Below are 20,026 nucleotides of genomic sequence, written 5' to 3'. Positions count from 1 at the left end.
TGAGGCTGAACATGCTAGCAAACTTTTCCAAACTTACCTGAGTATTTGAGGATTTATAATTTATGTTTCTGCATAAACAACACATCTACCTGGGTTTTTTTTTTCAGTTATTTTGGTGAGATTTTTTCTGTTTGTGACTCAGCTATTTATGAGTGTCCAAAAGAGAGATTGTGCTCTACAGCCAGAGATGACAGCAACTCACTAGGCTGTTTTAAATGTGAATTAAAAAAATCTACGTTACCTACCAGCAGTATGTTAGCAAGTGCAAGTTAGTTTAAGAGAGGCCATACAAAAACCATTTGTATGTAATAACTCTAATGTTTGTCTTTCCTGCAATAGCAGTACGCAAAATGGAAGGCATTTGAGAAATCCCTGAAATAAAGAATAATATATTTAAGACCAATAGACTGCAGAGAAGAGAGAGAAAGTTCTAGATGATCTTTTGGACATGAAATTAATGAATGGAAGATGGTAAAACCCTGAAGTTTAAAAAAAATACAAATCTAAAATGTCTTCCATCTTTCTAGAACCATTCAGGTCAGAGATATCTTAAAATTATGAATATTCATCCACTGAGACTTACTGGGTCACTAAAGCAGTGAATATGATTTGAAAAACTGCATAAAGGATAACACACAAAATCTGAGAACTTAATTCTTGACTATTATTTCCTAAAGCAGCAAAAATGCCAAAGAAATATGAGGAAAAGACTTAAAGCATTCAAAAAGGGACATAATGACCTGGGAGATGTAAATTAGATGTTCTGCCCTCAGGAACATGCAGGACTCATGATTCAACAACATGAAGTCTTTGGCAGCAATATTGGCTGCAGGTATTCTCATTATTATATTTTCCTGATTTCACCTGCACAGTTTCTTGAAATCCACTTGGAATTCCAAGAAACTGTGCAGGTGAAATCAGGAAAAGGTAATAATGAGAATGAAATGATTGAGACAATCATTTCAATATAGTTAATGGAAAGCTTTTAAGGTTTGGTTGTTTTTGTGGGGTTTTGTTTGTTTGTTTAAGTTCAGAACAGCTGCACAAAGACTGAAGCTGAGCTGCCCCTACCAATTCACACTTTATATTATAAAATCGATTAGCTTGTATCTAAAGGGCTGATATAGCAAAGCTGGTGTCTTGTTGATGAGAGCAAAGACATTGAATGAAATAAATGCATTAAGACTGGTAAAGCTGGTAAAAGATAACTACCTAGAATCATTCTAAAGGATTGAATGCCATCTTGGTCTCTAAACTTGGGTCAACCACTTTACATCCTTAAATATGCAATTCCAGTGACTGCTTCTTCAACCTGCACTGATAATAGTTCAGAGTTTAATCAGCCAAATTACTTTTAAAAGGGAAGTTTTACATTCTTTATAGCTCCAAGGATTGGTGTGAAAACTTCAAAAGCTAATTTTATGCTTTTAAGAAAATTACCAGCATACAGATATCTTCCTTGCCTACCAGATGTATTTCACTCATCAGAAATGTTTCTCTAGGCTGCTACCCTGCAAAACCAAACTGACCCATTGCATCTCAGAGCTTGGTGTTGCCCAGTTGTTTTTGGGGTTCTGGGCATGACAAAACTAGACCAATAACCTGTTTAGCAATGCTCTTTTGGATAACAAATTTCCTCAGGCGTAGTCAGCCATCTTAGAGCCTTATCTAACATGAAAAATTTGCAACATAAATAATTTTCATAATAATTGCAGGGATTGGAAAGTAATTATGTATAAAGATAAGTGCCTGGAGATAGATAAAACCCATGCCTGTTGACTCTGGATTTTGGTAAGTTCTGTAAGAATTTCCTACTGCTAAATTTCAACTAAAAACCTGTTGGCTGTCAATGGGGTTGCTTTTCCTCTAAATAGGAAAATGCACAGACAAAAATTCCTTTTCATAGATTTTGTTCCTAACTGAATGATCCATTGCTAAGGAACTCTTCCCAGCTGGTGCCTATGATTAACAAACTTTATCCAGGTGTCAGTTTTACCACATCTTGAAACTGCTGACTGCCCATTGGAGTCTTACTTCTCTTCTGTATGGAGATACTTTTGACTGTTTCTGGGTCAAGGTCAAGCAGAAGTCTTGCCTGTAAGCATACCTATTTCCTGAAGATGAAATTCAATATCCTCCAAATTATATAGTACATCTGAGTGCTACTCAAGATTTCCAGAGAACTACTGGCATTCTAGACACATAAATTCAGTAACAACTTGTCTGTATTATTTTTCAATAAACAAATGGGAGTTTATATTCTTTCCAGGGCTCTATATTTTTTCCATATCTGTGTATTAATGTTACCCTCAGTGTCTTTATTAATTGTCATCTTTCCAATAGCCATTACTGCTGTACATGTCACAAATATCTTTTTGCAAGGAGTTTCAAATATAATTTAGAGGTGTGCTGCAATGTATAGAAAAGTGCTTAATTTTGATGAATTAGTCATTATTTATTGCAATAATTAGCTCAGACAAGTGGAAGAGAGAAGATGCAAATGCAGAAATCATGATAAATAGGTGGTATAGCATACAAGAGGTTCTAATTCAAACTCTGAAACAATGTAATTCAGATGTGAAATGAAGCAGAGCCAATGTATACTAAGGAGCAGATGGAATTGATGTATCTCAGAACAAATCATCATAGGAAACATTTGGAAATGATCAGGAAAAGCAAACAAAGAGGTTGCCTTAAATCCTAGAGCTTGCTAATCACAAGCTATTGATTAAAAGAACCTGGAAAACAGAACTATTGTGAACAAAAATGGTAGACAGTCCAGATCATCAATAAAAATAATAAACAGAAAAAAGCTGTAGTACCTCTACACTCTGAAAATGTGTTTCTCTGAATAGCTTCTCTGGAGCATTTTTGATGCATTCACTGAGAAGATATTCCAGGTCTTCACTCTAAATTTCAGATCATGTTCTGGAAGCTGAGCATCTCACATATATGTAACCCCTTACATAACTTCCTGCTTTAGGTCTTCACTGATACTAGCCCTACCTCCTCTGTGGTTCTCAGACAGGGCTTTTCTGAATGATCCTGAAATGTACACAAACCTCTTTTTAAATTTTTTTTTTGCTTCAGTTGTATGTCACATTATTTTGGAATTCTCTATGTTTTTAGGATGCCTAGATGAAAAGATACCAAAGGAATATATTCAATAGAAGACATTTTATATGAGCAAAGAAAGGTAGCGTTAAGTAACAACTATTTTAAGATTAATATATAATTTAAATAGTCAAGTCAAATAAAACAAGTTAGGTCTCAGTTATTCCTTTATTTCTTTACCAAATTTATAGCTCCCACATGTGAAATTTGTCAGTCTTATGAGAATAGCCAAAATGGCCCTAAGTACCTTGGGTTTAACTTGAATTTAAATGCTCTAAAGTGCCTATTTTCATAGAAATAAAATCTCTTCAGGGTTAGCTTATTATTTTTCTAATTTTGATATTTTTTAATGTGTAATATTTTAGTCCATATACTTCAGATTTCTTTTTCTAATTTAGCTTTAGTAAAGTGGCAAGTATTACTCTATAAAACTTTACTGTAGGAAAAAAAAGTCTAAGGAAAATATTTTCAGCAGCAAAGAACTATGAAAAGTCTGAGATAGGTACCACAGTCTGGGCCAGATGTTGTCTTCATCACAAATTTGTTGTAATGGGAGTGGAGACATGACATTTTAGATCACATTGATATTCACATGACCAGAATTCATTTCAGTTTACTTTCTAAGTTTACTGTGATGCTCAGGGTTACTCATCTGCCAGTGATATCTTGCCATATAATGGAAGCAGTAAAAATGCTGTGAAGAAAGCTCCCTTGTGTCCAGCAGCTTGTTACCAGGATCCTGTGCTGGTGTAGCCTCTGCAGCCCTGTAAGAACCATGTTTGTTAGCACTGAGCATTGAGACACACCATGCAGCCATGGCAGGAGAAATCAGTGGTTTTTCTTGCTCTATCAATCAGATTGTTGTTCAAAACCACCACCTGTCTGGAGCAATAGGGTAGCTGTAGGTAGTTAATTTGGAAGGTGAAGGGTGTCTGATAAACACAGCTCTTTCACAGAAGAATGGAAAAGTATATTTGGGTCTGTATTTTTATATGCTTTTACTGTAGTGTTTTGTTTATCTTCTTAAAACCTTTATTGGTCATAACAAGAAAGGGGACTGGGATTAGGAAATTTTACAGCTGCATTTTAAGAACTTTCTCAACAAACATCTTCCAGAAACTTTACCAGGGGGACTCTGGAGACACATTTATTTCCAGATAGTTTGTGTTTGCTCCTGCTCTTATTGGGTATTCCCAACAAGGAATGAGCTTAGAAAAGAAGAAATACAAAACTAATTTATAGGAGTTCAGTGAAAGAGACTTGGATTTTCTGCCAAAGGAAACTGTTCTAGAAATTATTTGTAAGCATACTCTAAGTAGGGGAAATCCTCCTAGAATTCACTATGATGGATGTGTCCAACACTGAGGTGCTAGTTATACCTTCATCAATGAACTACCCTGAATTAAGGAAACAAATGGAAAGAGTTTTTTGTACTCTTTTGCTTCAAAATCTGTACTAATAGATTTATTCACTGTAACTGTTTCTATTGTCTTGGTGTGATGCATACGAATAACATACATTATTTTATTTAAGATTTCTGGGAGGGAAGGGAGATGTTGTCCAAAATAGAGGGAAGAAAATGCAATGATACTGGCCATACTGGTCTGCAAATTATTTAACTGCATGTGGTACAGGCCTTTAAATTCACATAAACCTTTTCTGTGGTTACTGCATTCACAGTCAGTATTGGAAGTTTTTCTCTGTTCTTTTATTTATCGCCAGATTCCATCTAGTTATACTTTGAGAAAAGCTAGAAAATTGGAGAATAACCCATTATTATTCCTTCTACTTTCAACTAACTGTCAATCAAACTTCCCACACAATTCTCCCTGATCTTCCTCCTGCTCCCATAGAAAGTATTTGGCTTGTTAAAATTTATTTTTTTCCCTGCAACATTGTTAAAACATGTATGATTCTGTCCTTTCAGCTTGTAATGACCACAATTCCAGTTGAAGGTCATTTTGAAGCATTTTTTTCCAAATGAAGATGCATGGTGCTATTTTCCCAACTTTGCATTTGAAAAAACAAGCTTATTCCAAACTAAATAAGACCATACTACAACAAAATGTTTTTTCCACCAGATTTTCTCTTCCATCCTTATCCATAAAGAATTTTTTTTTTCAAATAGGGAATCTTATCTTTACTTCATTTGATTCACAGTTCTATAAGTATAAATCTAAGTATATAAAAGCAAAACATTTCTTAATGCAGTAAAGCAGAATACTTTTTTTAATGCTTTTTATTTTTAATGTTTTCTTCTTTGATTCTCAATGTCAGAATTATTGCCTGTTCATTGAGCAGTGAAATGCATAAAAAGTAAGACTTATGGCTGCCTGGTAGTAAGATACTTCTGCCCTACTGCTTCATGAGATAACGATTGCTCATTAAAAATGTCTCTAATGGGAGGTGCCTGCCTCTGAGGAAGGAGAAAGGGAGCTTCAGGTGGGGACGTGTGGCAGCAGCCCTGAGCACACAGTGGTGTCCGCTCTCAGCAAGGAGGAGCTGATTTGCACAACCAAAGCTTCCCGGGGGAATTTCTCACTGGGAGCCCACCTTCTGCAGGGTGGCACTGCTGGGTGTCACCCTCTGTCCACGGACTGGAGAGACAGAGGGTCACTAATATGGAAGCTACTGATGCTGAGGGACAGCAGGGAGTTCAGGGAGTGTGGCAGCCCTGAGGCACTCAGAGCTGGCACAAAGGAAACCTTTGGAGAATAGATCAAGTGCTGAATTTTGTCATGCATTTCTGACACATTCCTCAGATACTGTTCTGCAGCTTGCACAGGTAGAGGTTAGAGTCTGTGCCTGTGTAAGAGTGATGCTCTTAGAACATATCAAGACATTATGTTTTCCCTTATTCTTTGTTGGGAAGGTGCTCAGAGGGGAACAATGCAAAGTTGAAAGCTGAACTCCCTTCTTAGAGAGCTGAGGATGTGCAGACAAGCACAATATGACTGTAAAGAACTCACTATGTCCATTACCATGAGAAAAATCTCCTTCCCATGTCTCTTTCAGGTCTGTTGCAACGGAAACCAAAGTCATGCAATACTAAAATATTAACGTACTATTTACTGGATATTCACCATTATACATCATCAAATACAGCATTGCACTTCATCTCCAGACCTTAAAATCTTCAACAAATTTGTAGTTTGTTGATTTTTTTTCTCATTACAGACAGCTGTGTATATCTCTGTTACTCTTTGGTTTAAAATGAAAAAAACACAAACTTGTCTTTGCCCAGATTAGGACCACATTTTACCTCTGTCAGACCAACAGGCACCTATTAAAAAGGCAGCACAAACAGAAAATGAAACATCTCTGTCACTTCTCAATAACCACCAAATAAAAACCTTAATATATTTTTTTCTTAGCCTTTGATACAGCTTGATATGTGCTGATACTATCTCCTAATCTAAAGAGAATCTTTTTACTTGCCCCATCGCTGTCACTTGGGAGAGGAGCAGCCACTGGGACATAACAGCCTCTTCAAAGGACCATTGGACAGTGACTCTGCTGCTTTATTGAACAGCCTTCCTGAGAGCAAAACTCAATTTTCACTGAGCACATCTACCTGCTGGTCTTGGCAGATTCTGCATGAGGAGACATACCACCAGTGTAAGGAGAGGTGCTCCGAGCAGAAGAGTATGCATATGTTGATATGACAAATTTGATTTTGAGCAAAGGCATACTCTAAACACAAAACCAAGAGCTTATAGATGGATGGCTTTACTGATGCAATGATTAAGTACAGGAAAATTTATGAGATGTTATGACATATTTTTTGTTGAAGTAAAAAATATGAGTGGTAGATAAGAAAATGTTATCAGGAATAAAACCCAAGTTCCCAGCTGAAGGTACTGGGAACCTTTACCATGAAACCAAAAGAAGGATAGAAACTGTCATGGCCAATTAAAAGAGCCTCCTACTGCTTGTGTTTAATGTTAAAAAATCATGATACATCCACAGGGAGACAGCTGTTAGATGCTCAGCGATATTGTTACTGACCTCAGTAGGAAAGGTTAACATGTACCATGAACCTGAATATCACCAGTGTGCTTGTGATAATGAAAGCCATATGGCACAATCAATGCTTCAAGGAGGTTTAATTTTAATGAAAGATCTGAAAGGCTCAGGACAGAGCCCCGAGGCTCACTGACGCTCAGAGAACTTATGACTGAAAAAGGCTTGATCAGCACTGGAACAGAAAGGGTCATTTTAGAGTAACCAAATCTCCTTCCAGCCCATGGAGCTTCTCAGACAACAACTGCTGAAGTGATGCCAAAAGCAGCTGTTCAGCTGAGCAAACCTGAGGAAAATCTGAGGAATGTCACTCAAGATCCTTGTTCCTTACAACAACTGTCTGAAAAATACAACTGCACCTTGTTATATGCTAAGCAAATGGTCAGTTTGAGACAGCATATGCTAAAGGATGTGTGGAAGAAAAGACCATAAAAAATAAGTGTAAATTTTAATGAACTATGGGAGATACTAAAAGCTTGGTTCTAGTCATAATGGAAGCTTCATATCAGGCTTGGAATTCTGGTGTGAATCCCGGATGACTCACTGAACTAATAAAACTGGGAGGTTTCAACATGGTTTCCTTCTCTAACAGTTTAAACTCTTAAATTAGGCCCATTGAGCATGAATAAACAATCTTTTCCCACCCTAACAATTAATTCCCTAGCTGCTGGTCCCTTACCTGAGCAAAGCACACATTACATTGTGTTACTGACAGACAGTAAATGTATGAAATGTACAGACACAGTAGTTCTGGTTTGAACTCTGATGCAGATCCCTCCCTTAGGGACACTTTGGGTGTGTTTAGTTCTATGTAAAGAGTTGCATAATTTGAGTCACATAATTGTATTGCCTTCCTGAGTAGTCAGAAAGTCAATAAACTTTTTCTTCTGCTGAGGCCTATTTCTATAACTGTGCTATTGAACTCTGTCGCTAAGATTTTTTAAAAGGCTCTGAGGTCAATAAAAAGCAAGGCTGAGCTACACAATTTAAAGAAGGGTGTATAGGGTACAGTAATTTACAGATAAGGAAATGACTAATTTTGACTAGACTTTAATTTCAGTTCACTGGAATCTCTCAGATATCATATTTTTTGTCAATGACTTTTAAAGATCATGACATGCTGTAAGAAATTTGCTTCAGAAATACAATTTCAGCATTTCTGATAGGATACGAGAATCTCTGTAAATCTCAGAATCCCAAAGTAGAAATAAAAAATAGCACGAGTCCTTGGATATACTGTTCACTAATTAACAACCATCCTGTTTTGGAGAACATAACAGGCAATTGCAAATTCTGTGTTAGACTTGCCATATATATTTTCCATGGATAAATTTAGTAGGTAAGATTTCTGTAAATTATTGGTGCTGTGCATCTGCTGTCTTTGTTTGCTTGCTAATTAAGGTTTTGGGGCTTATTACCCTGAACAGCTCAGAAAACACTGATGAGATATTTTTCTTATATTTGAAAATCAATAAGGAATCTTTCATAAAAAAAAAGTCTTAGGTAATAGCAATACGAAAGTTCACAGTTTTAATGTAACCTAATATTCCTAGAATGTTCTCAGGAACATTCCAGTGGTGACTGGATTGGTAACACCTACTGTCTCACCATTACACCATTTGCACACCATTATGGTACATCCTAAGAAACAAGCTACAAGCAAACCCCACAGTTTGGCTTTCCTGACTGCATGCCAGCCGAGTTTCTGCAGAGAAGGTGATGAGGGGTCCCCTTCTCTCCAGGGTCCAGCAGATAGGGTGCTCTCTTTACATGTGCCAGCTGCTCAAACAGGCAGCACCTGTGATTCCAGAGCCTTCAGCTGGCTGTAGGAGCCACATAACCACTACTCTAGTTGTTCAAAGGAAGGAAATTATTTCAGGCACTAAATGCCCTATTCCCAGGACACCAATTACAGAAGTAGCTCCTTAGGCAAATACAGACACTGATGCTCTGCCAGACAGGTCTGTCTTTGGTACCACAGTGCTGGCAGTGGCAAACCCCCGTCTGAAAGCCTAAAGTGTACCCATACAGGGTCCAGGTCCCTTCAGGCCTCTAAATGAGCTCTATAAATTTGGCTCTAGGCTTTTGGACACTATGGTAACACCTGCCACATCTCTGTGGGTCCCAAGCTGAATGCCTTATTGGATGTTTCCTCACATGCAAGGCACATATGTGTGCATGTGCATGCATGTGTTATCATTTATTTGATCACTTATTTATATGCAAAAGTATATCTTCAATATAACTACATTATTAACCTGCTTTCATACATTTTGTATAGGCAAAAGAGCAAGGACAAGACTTTGAGCAGTCTTTCAAACAGGTTATCTTGAGTCCATTTCTCTGTAAGCATACATAAAATATATGATGGCATGACATGAAAATGTCAGCACTTTTAGAAAGGGTTTGTCAGATGACCAGAATGGAAACTGAACTAGCTATGAAGGTCATGTGCAGCTAGCAAAGGCAGCCAAAAGACACAGCACTTGGTGCAGCAGATGATGCAGAAGAGTGCAAGAGAGGAAGACAGAAGCCCTGTACCTGTGCTTGGTGATGGTGGTGACACGGCACAAGGCACAGCCGCAGCACACATGGGATCAGCTCCCCTGGCACAGCAGAGACCTTGACCCGGAGCAATCTTCCCCAGGAGGACGGAGGCCCAGAGCACTAAAGGATGTCCTGTGTCTCCCTCTGGGACCAGGGAAGAGGGAGTTCTTACATGCAACCCATGTGCAACCCCATCCCCATGGGGGAAGGCTCTAAGTCAACAGGGAAAGGAGCTGGGAGAAGATGTCAGCAGGATGCATGGCCACAGGGATGATGAGAAAGTGGGAAAATTGTAGACTGGCTTTTCTATACTCAGCCCTGGTGAGACACCTCTGGAATGCCAGGTCCAGTTCTGGGCTCCTCAGTATAAGGGATACATGGAGATTCTGGAGTGAGTCCAGCAAAGGGCCACAAATGTGACAAAGAATAGCATCTTCCATTTGAGGAGTTGTTGAGAACTGGACTTAATGGTCTTAAAGGTCTTTTCCAACCAAAAAAATTCCATGATTCTATGATTTTATTCAGCTCAGAGATGAGAAAGCTCAGGGAATCTTGTCCTTATATGTAAATACCAGGGGGTGGAGTAAAGAAGGAGGAGCCAGACTCTGCTTGGTGATGCCCAGTGACAAGACAAGAGGCAGTGGGCACAAACTAGAACACAGGAAATTCTATATAAAGATATCTGTAAGAAAATACTTCCTTCCTCTGGATGTCATCCGGCACAGTTTGCCCAGAGATGCTGTGGAAACATTCAAAACCTGACTGGACATGGCCTGGCAGACTCTGCTCTGAGTGGAAATTTTGGGTAAGGTGATTCCCAAAGCTCCATTTCAAACACCACTGCTCTCATATACCTACTTAGGCCAAATGATGCTACTTTTTGGAAGTGTGGTAATTAAAAAAATGTCTGCAAGAAAGCCTTATGACACATCCATTAATTTTGCACTTATCATACCTGTGTTTGCTGATGTATGTGTTATTTTTTTGCACATATGGAAGCACCCATGCATAAATTGCTGCTGACAGGAAATACTGATGTGCTCACAAATAATGCAAACACACATAGGCATGTCTTTACATATTTATTAGCTAATTTCTTGAATTTGTAAATTGTCTAAGAAAGTGTCACTTCTTTGGTGTCACTTTCTAATGATAAATAAAAATATTTGCTACCAATAATGAAGGGCCATACAACAGAAGATACTTGATAATTATGTCTGGTGCAGCAGTGGTTTTTTTTTGTTTGGTTTTTTGTTTTTTTTTTTTTTTTTTTTTCTTGCTAAAACTGAGTGCTATTAAAAGCTGCATTTTTGCATACTAAACATTTTCTTGTTCAGTGAAAGATTCCAGTCAATACCCCATACAGAGGTTAGGGAAAAAAACCCAGAAAAATATCTCATGCAATTTTTAAAGGATACCAAGCAATCCAATCTCACTAGGAAGCGATTTCTCCACCAGCTAAGAAAGTGTTCATTTTTGGGTCAGCTTGTTTGCAGCTGAGGGCTTTTAATATTTCAGCTGAGGCAATGTGTTACTACAGTCTTTAACAATTACCAGAAGGAATGCAGGAACAGTCAAAGCATCTGTTTTCCAGCACTTACAAACACAATGGCATTCTGAAAAACACAGGTATCTGGAGCCCTGAACTCTTACTGCAATGCCTAGGACAGAGAGGCAGAGACCCATGGATTTCTTTCCTCTTTGTATCCCATTTGCTATTTATTTGCAATTTCATCTCTCATGCAGTAATTTTGGTTATAGCCTGTGCTCAGCTCATTTTATTTGCTTTTTCTATGTTGCAAGTACTTTTTTATTTCTTGCTTCTCTTCTTCTCCCCATTGTTTCAACCTGCTTTAAAGCTAAGAACTAGCTAAACTTTTGATTTTTATCTGGTTCTGATGCAACATCTATAGATTTTTGACCATGATTTTGAAACCTTGCTGTGACCCTTCTCTTCCTCTGGTGGGAGGGATGATTCAGAAGCAGATTGAAAGCTGCTCTCTGCCCAGGTATGTGTCCACAGTCTCTGTATGAGGTCGAGACAGTTGCTGTAATTGGGGATCTCCAGCATAAGGAGCACCACAATAAAAAATGTATTATAAAAGTATTTGGGGAAAAAAAAAATGAATACTTAAAAACTTCCTTGAAAAGGGAGTCCTATGGGATAACAGAACAAAGAGACAGAATAAGGATGAAGAAAACATGTCTGTGGAGAACAGAAGTGCCTGCAGGGACATGTTTTAAGAAGGAAGATATGTGAGTGGAGTAGGAACTAACAAAAAGAATTATTCCCATCTGCCTTTCATCTGGTGGTAAAGAAAGGTCGAAGATATATTCTTTGGCACATTGTTAGAAGAAAAGTAACTCAAAATTAGAGGTGAAAATTATGGCAGATTTGCAGCGTAGTTATTAAAAAACTCAATCAAAGCTGTGAAGAGCCACGGGGTAACAAAGAAGGGCAGCCATTGCTGACAGCAGCTGGATTTACTTTTGGTAGAAAGAAATGCCTCTTGTTCCTGAGCACAAGGCAGATTTTTGTATTTCTTTGTGCCCTGTAGCTCAGCTCACTGGAAGAATTCAGGATTGCTTTGCAGTCGTTTCAATGAAGATCTCAGATTTGATGAAAATATCCTTTCAAAATAACAAAAAGGTGTAAAAGGTCAAGGAAATTTTAACAAAGCTTTGGAGTTAAAACTGTAGTTTTAATTCCTTATGAAGTCAGTAATTTCTTCTGTAATTACAGGTGGTAGAGGAATAAAGATGACTATCAGCTAAAGTTATCTAGAAGGCTAATGGTCTCCTGAAATCAAACAAAGAAAACTGTTTTACATATGGCAAAATCCTGGTGTGTTCTGTAGCTGTCCTGTCATTTGTTCTGTTATCCCAACGATGTACCAGCCTAATTTGGTTTTGGTATGTTTTTAGATGCAAATATAAAACAGTGGACCCAGACTTTGGTCTTTCATGCTGAGGCTGGATTTTTTTTTTTTGTTTTACACCAATTGTTGCAGGATATCCAAGGTGGCTTTGTGGAGAACAGCCCTGTTCCAGGGTTAATACTCCTGATCCAGGCTGCCCACATAAACAGGCCCAGTTATCCTGCCAGAAAAGCTTTCTACTCTCCCAACAGTGCCTGGCCCCAGCAGGGTTCTTTGCATGGTCCCTGGAAACACTGATTCCCAGACAAATTCTTCATCCCTTCTGCAGCTCTTTAACCTCCAACACTCATTGCATGACTCCAAGCAGGGACTCAGAAGTCTTGCCAGTAACCCACCACAGAATGAGGAGATCTCAGTTCCCTGGGTCTGCTCTCTTTCCTGAAGGTGAACACAGCTTTTGCTGGGAACACCAATGCCTTTCTGTGCCCATTCCATAGCTGGAGTGTTAGGACAATAACTAAATACATTTTCCCTTCTGATTTTTTGGCAGTGTGATGACTAGGGATACACCATCCCTAGAAATGAGAAACTGTGGACTGCAAGGAGCTCTATGCATGACACATCTGTTTAAAATCTCTCTTTGTCCCTGAGATTGTGTCTGTCTGCTTATCTATCTATCTATCTATCTATCTATCTATCTATCTATCTATCTATATCTATCTATCTATCTATCTATCTATCTATCTATCTATCTCTCTCATCTATCTATCTATCTATCTATCTATCTATCTATCTATCTATCTATCTATCTATCTTTGTCTGACTGTATCTATGATCTGTAGTTGATTTCTCCTTAAGTATAGCATGACCAACAACCAGTAGAGGTCAGTTACAGCAGACATTTGAAGATTGAGTGCCCTTGAATTAAACCTAAGACCAACCTACAAAGAACTCCCAACTTATTTTGCAGAAGAAGTAAACTAAATGTGACAGGAACTCACAGGGGTAGAAAACTTTCAGTTGGTCTGGTAGGTATTAACCACCTCACTACCCCAGCATAATGAAACTCCATTAAACAAAATGAAACTCTAGAAGCCCCTAGGATTATGTGAGCTGCATTCTACAAAGCAGATTTGTATTCCCCCTGACTGGTGAAAGCCAGAGGAAAAACTACTATCTGCTGCTAATGGAAATTATCAACATCTCCTCTAAAGAATCTTGTTTGTCAGGCTCTCTGAAAACAGGCCTCATTTCAAAAAGAATAAGAACATTAGAAAAGCCAGATTCCACATTTTTCTATCTCCAGTCTTAGAAAATTGATGAGTGGCAGGGACTGCAAAGCAAGTGACACTGGCCATCATTCTTTGTAACTGGGATGACTTGGTCCTCAAGGAACTGTGATATTATTGAGGACCACAACATCCTAAAGTTACCATTGTTTGGCTATCTGCAGCTTCAGAACAACAGAGCATGAGCCAGTGATACATGATACAATTCTTTCTAGCCTAAATGATCTTTTTTTTTTTTTTTCCCATCTTTTCAAAATAAAAAAATGTAATTTGGGCTGTAAAATCATATCAAGTCCACAGAAAGCTGATGATGATTTGACATAACCAGTACTATCCCAAGATTGCTTTTCTTTCAGAGAAATTGAGATATTTAGAAAAATCTAGACATTTAGGAAAAATCAGTGAATGAGATTATCCATGCCAGACTTCAATAATGTTATCTGGAAAAAAAGCAGTAATTAACTGAATACCAGACTCTTCTATTTATGAGGCTGGATAGAAGCAGATGTATTTGACATTTGTATTTGTCTGGACAATTGATGTCAGAGTGCAAAATGCCTTATTTTAATCACCAGGAATGAAATTAATCCCATCTAGTTTAACATGATTCAAAATAAAGTTGTGAGTTTAGCTAATCATCCAGACTCCTGTATTCTGTGGAGATTTATAGACATTTGTGAAAGGTGATTCATTCCACCCTGGATATTCAGTAGCAGTTGGAATAATCACTCTTTAGAGGTGTCTGTCCTTTTCCCTTGGCTATAGCAGAGAGCTAAGTGCTAGTTTAGGCTAAATGATTAGCATTTAATTGGAAGGCAAGATTAATCCCAGTTCATTTTAAAAATTCCCTGGCTACAACAGGCTTAATCCTGTCCCATGAATTTGGTAACATACTTTACTATTGCCTAGAGGTGGAAATGAAGTGTGTTTGAAGCTATGAAACACGAAGACAGATTCCTGCCTAGTGCTAAGTTACTGGAACCACATTAACCCTTTTCCCCAACTTTCTCCTGGGTTCCAGTTTGAAGAGATGATTGGTTTGAAACCTGGTTTTACTTTTCAGTGGTGACAATCTGCTGGGTAGCCAAGGCAAAGGCCCCAAGGGACATGAGCCTTTTTTCTTTGATTCCCTCAGTCAGGGGCTTCATGTGGAGAAGGATGATGATTTTCCTACTTTTTCAGAGCACAAGACTGAACCACAGACATTAAAGCCATAACCTATGACCCATAACCAGGTTTAAGATTAAATATTATCCTAGATTGAGACAGGACTTCAAAAATTATGAACCAGTCAGATGCCTGATCAAGGATATAATATGAAAATGGATGCATATCACTCCACCTTCTACTTCTAGCCTTTTCTTCCTTCCATTCTTCCCTCTCATTTTTAGCTCATACACAATTCTCAGACTACTCTAACAATTCTGAATTCCCTCCCAAATTCTTCTTCCAGTGAGAATCCACTTTGATCATGATAATAAAATTAATTTTTCTATAGTAGTACATTAAATTGCAATTGTGTAGTACTGAGTTTGGATCACAATCCTTCCTAATTTTCTTCTGCAAATCTGGTGCTTCCTACCATCATTATGCAGCAGCAGAAGAAGTGAATCACTAACCCTTCCTAGGGGAGAGTCATATAACACAGCTTCAGGTTTCTATTACTGAGTTTTATAACAGTAATAAGGTAAGAATTTACTGCTGACCTGATATGCAGGAACAAAATCTTGCCACTTAATAAAGCTATCAAATATTCTGGATTTTCCCCGTGTAAGACATCAAAATTACAATACCCGAATGTCCCTGGCACTACAAGGTAGCATTTAATGCCATTATACAGGATCATATGGTTTGTCCATATATTTTATAATCCTGGAAGATACTGTGTCTGGAAAGTGGTTTTATTGCAATTCAATACATCCTAGATATTGCCATCAAAGATTAAACATCACTCTATCAACAGTGCTTGTTAGGGAAAACCACCTGGTGTCTATGCAGCAAAGGTTATTGTATTTCCCTTTCACAGTAGAGGTTTCCAGTCCTAACAATGGACTAGCTTCTTATAGCTGAGATTAAACCTGAGAATATGACAAGCAGAGCAAGGTGCTTCTCTGTTTATTGAATTATCTGGTGGTTTAAACAGAAAGCTAAAAAGATAATTCTCCCGGCAATGTTTCTTTTATTTTCCCAAGAAATCATATGTGCAATGCCAAGTTCTAAAAACATTGTTCTTCTAAAGATTTTTCCACTTCCATTTTTTCAGGTATACCTGTCTCTCCAAAAAAAGCAATTTTAAATTTGTTTAAATCTTGAATTTTGTGTTTTCACATGCAGCTGAAACTAGATTAATTAAAAGTGGAATTAAGGTAAGACTTATTTTCCAAAACCATTATTCTGTTACATTAATCACCGCAACAATTTCAATATAAAGACTCTCCTACTGAAATCTTCAAAACCACCTCCAAATGGCCCAGAAAAACTGAAAAAGAAAAAGAAAAAGAAAAAGAAAAAGAAATAAGCCCTCCTTAATTTAAATAGCTTCACAATGAAAATTGTGAGATTCGTAGTAACTAGAACACAGTTAAGAATGTTTATAATGTTCTAGCTGTTCATTGTTCAGGAATCATGGCAATCACTTGCCTTTCTAGTTTTTTAGAATTAAGTTATCCTCAAACAAAATTTGAATAATTTGTGAACATTTTTAATGCATTTTTCTTCAGCAATTTCCATTTTTTTTCAGGCACAAAACAAAAAAAAAAAATCTCCAAAACAGACTGTGGAGTCTGGTTGCCAGGACACTTAAGAAAATGTGAGTTTTTTTGAAATTTGTTTTATAAAGACTTAGCTTGTGTTTGACTTACATTGATGGATGAGATGTTAATTGGCTGAAGTATGGATGAACATATGGATGGAGAAGACCCACACTTTGGGAATGTCTTCTGTAAGCCTGCCTCAGCTGGAAAGTGCATGGCTCTGCTAGCATGGGAGTTACATTGCAAAAAAGCACATGCAACTCACTGCTTCCACTTTGCCTCCTAACCTTGTATATTAACTTGGGACAGCCTGGTGTTAGCACAGCTCTACAGATTCCAGACCACAAGTGGCTTGGATATGGCCAGATTAGAAACTGGGCTTTTGCCAAAGTGGACACAGAGAAAAGAGAACATAATGATGGTGTAACGGGTCCTTGCCACACACACAGGCACTCTCTGCTGAGGCTGAAGGTGGCACGCTGATGTCACTGTGTTCATGGCACACCTGTATGGCCCCAGCTGTGGGGCTGCCAGAGCAGGAGCCTGGGTGCTGCTGCTGCACAAGGGTCTCCCCTCAGGGCTCTCCAGGCTGTGAGCAGAGGGCACAGCCAGGCAGGGGATCTGGCTGCATCCTGAGCAGAGCGTGGGGTGCAGAAAGGACCCTTTGCCTTTCTCAGGCAGAGCTCCTGGTCCCCTGGTGAATGCAAATCCATCTCCTCCCCTGCAATGTGTGTAGGGCAGAGCAGCACCAACCCTCTGTGCACCTCCAGCCACCGCAGTAAGAGAGAGCGGGACTTAAACTAATAAATCACATGACAGAGATGGAAGAATCTGTGCCTTCTGCTTTATACCTCTCCATGTATGATAAAAGCTGCCTGTTAGCTTCTTCTGTGTAAGTAAAAATAACTTCAGCCTTTTCTTTCTTTTTCCTTATGCATATTCTTTTCTGATTCTAAGATTCTCCATTTGCATCACAGTGCTATCCTAATTCCCAGTGGTATGGGATTATTTTCACATGTTCTTTTTTCTTCCTAGATTAAGCTAGTGATTCATTGTATCCACTAAAGGCCTTTTCTAAACTCAGACCAGTATGAGAATCCCTTTACTTTGCTCCCTGACTTTAAAACTTGAGAGAGCACCAGTAATTCAGATGCAAGTAGCAGTGCTGGGAATGGTTTCTGATTCACTGTAATTACTGGAGCAAAGGCAGTTAAATTGAGATACTGATAAGTCTGCTCCAAGGAGTATATAGCAAAGGGAAAAGATTCTCCTCCTCCCTCCTCCTATATGTAAAAATAACCGTATTCTAAAATGGCAGGAACACAAGAAAGAAAAAAAAGGACTTTTTTTTCTTTTCTCTTTTAGCCTGAGCTTAAAGATGATATGCCCAAGAGGGCCAACCAAAAACAGGGAACCAAAGTTCAGCTGTAGCATAAAACTGAATGAGCAGAGATTCCATTAGAGATTAAAATGACGAAATTAAGGTCAATTAATTTAGGTCAACCAAGGAATGACCCAGTTGTTAACTATGGGCCATTTTCCACATCCAGAGTCTCTTGCCTGCTGCTCTGGAGAAGCCAAGTCTCCCATAGATTCTGTGGCACATCTGCCAGCCCTTGTAGCTATCTCCTAAACTCTGAGGTTTCCCAAATGGCAATAGATGCCAATGGTTAGGCATTAGTCACATAGATGTGGGCATTTAGGTGTCTTAGTTTGGAACTGGACATCTCATAGAATATCTGTTTCCTCTTTCATCTCTCTGGAATCATGGGGTGACTTTTTTGTGGTTTATATTGCATATAAAGGTGAAGAAAGCATTTAGCAGTTATTGGAAAATGAATCACACCATTTTTTTAGAATAACAGTCATCATTGTCAGCCCTTTATGTGCCTTTTCTTGTGAAATAAATTGGCAAGCACAACTAGAAAACAGCTTCAAAATGAGTGTAAGTTAATAGGCATTTGTCAAGAACAAATATATCTGACAAATTGTGTTTCCTTTCCCTACAGCAGGGTAACCAGAACCAGGAAGAGCCAAGAGGCAGTACTTGTCACACAGTCAGTTCTCGGTGAGGCTTCTGGCACTGTGACCTGTGGGCAATTCTACAAATAAACAAGGGAAACGTTACCAGACTGAAACTAGCACGAGCAGGTACAGGAGCTGCTGGGAAAACTCTGCTCAGAGAGAAGCTGTCAGCAAGTGCATTGTCCCAACAGTGGCACTGATGGGTATTTGTCACAGGAAGAGAAGGTTTGTCTCAGGCTTAATGTTTTTCCATTAGCTCCCAGACACCTCAAAATGTGGAACAGAGGATATGTTTATTATATTTGCAGCTGATGCAGACTGTAAATTCACTGCAGCACAGGACTGAAAACAAACATGATCCTGATGAGGTGGGATTAAATCCACACATGTTCCTGACAAGGTGAAGACAGAGTGGAGGTAGCTCTCCTGAGTCCCCAGGGGCTGCAATGGCTGGGAGGGGAGTGTTATTCAACTTTGACCTGGTGTCATGAGAAAGGCAAGCACTATATTTGGGGTTGAAGACTTGAATGATTGTTTTTATCCTTTTGCTCCAAACAGCTGGTAAAGTCTTGCACTGAATTTTGTATTCACTTTTGGACACTGCCCTTGTAGTAAAAGCAATGTAGGATGAATTGAAAAGAATCCATAGGGAAGCAATGCAAATGATGAAAAACCTCAAAAAACGTGACTTACTGGAGAAGACTGAAAAAAACCTAGGGACATTGAAGCTCCAACAGAGGAAAAAAGCTGGGGAGGTGGAATTGGTCTTCAGGCACAGCAAGGAAGGCATTACCTGACTGCCATGTTTGGGTGCTGGAGGTTCAGCACCCGCCCTGATGAGAGCAAGGATGGAAATTCAGCATTTCCAGCACTTGGGGCTTGGCCTAGCCCTCTTGGGAGAGCTGATGGGACATCAGAACAGGACTGCAATAACTGCAGGCTGAGAGTTTGCCTTGAATAAAGTAATCATAAAGCATGCTAATTCAAGTGACAATTAACTATGTATCATGTCATGCCTCTGCCAGGAGAGAAGTATACAGTTTATAAATCCTGTATCACTGTTGGCTCTTGTACTTTATATATATATTTTTTTCAGCAATAAAAGGTGAATAAATAGGTGTGATTCTTCTATAGTGAACTTGATGAGTAGTTCTGAGCAAGTTTAGGTGGGTATCTCTGAGGCAAGGCTTTGGGAACATGATAGAAAACTGTCTTTCAGTTAAAAGTTATTTTTTATACTGCTAATTGGAATTTATGACTCAGAGATAATCCCAAAACTATGTTGATTCAGTAAGAGGAAAAAAATCCTCTGAACTTCATTTCACTCATCTTTCCCACAGCACATTAATCCCAGTAAAATCCCTCTTTGTTCTCTCCTTACCTGTGCACCTTTGCA

General features: G+C 38.6%; 1 long non-coding RNA gene across 1 annotated transcript; it reads left to right on the top strand.

The window, feature by feature from the left end:
• The first annotated feature begins 14,515 nt into the window (after window positions 1-14,515).
• On the top strand, window positions 14,516-19,746 carry LOC139591930 (uncharacterized). Its single transcript, XR_011679801.1, has 2 exons — window positions 14,516-16,661; window positions 18,615-19,746. It is a non-coding gene; the product is annotated as an uncharacterized lncRNA (long non-coding RNA).
• The last annotated feature ends 280 nt before the right edge of the window (window positions 19,747-20,026 follow it).

Source organism: Agelaius tricolor, unplaced genomic scaffold, assembly GCF_023055355.1.
Source record: "Agelaius tricolor isolate 1412-34295 unplaced genomic scaffold, bAgeTri1.0.p SCAF_7, whole genome shotgun sequence".
Classification (NCBI taxonomy): domain Eukaryota; kingdom Metazoa; phylum Chordata; class Aves; order Passeriformes; family Icteridae; genus Agelaius; species Agelaius tricolor.
Note: the sequence above shows the minus strand (reverse complement) of the source record. Positions and strands in the feature narration are given on the sequence as shown.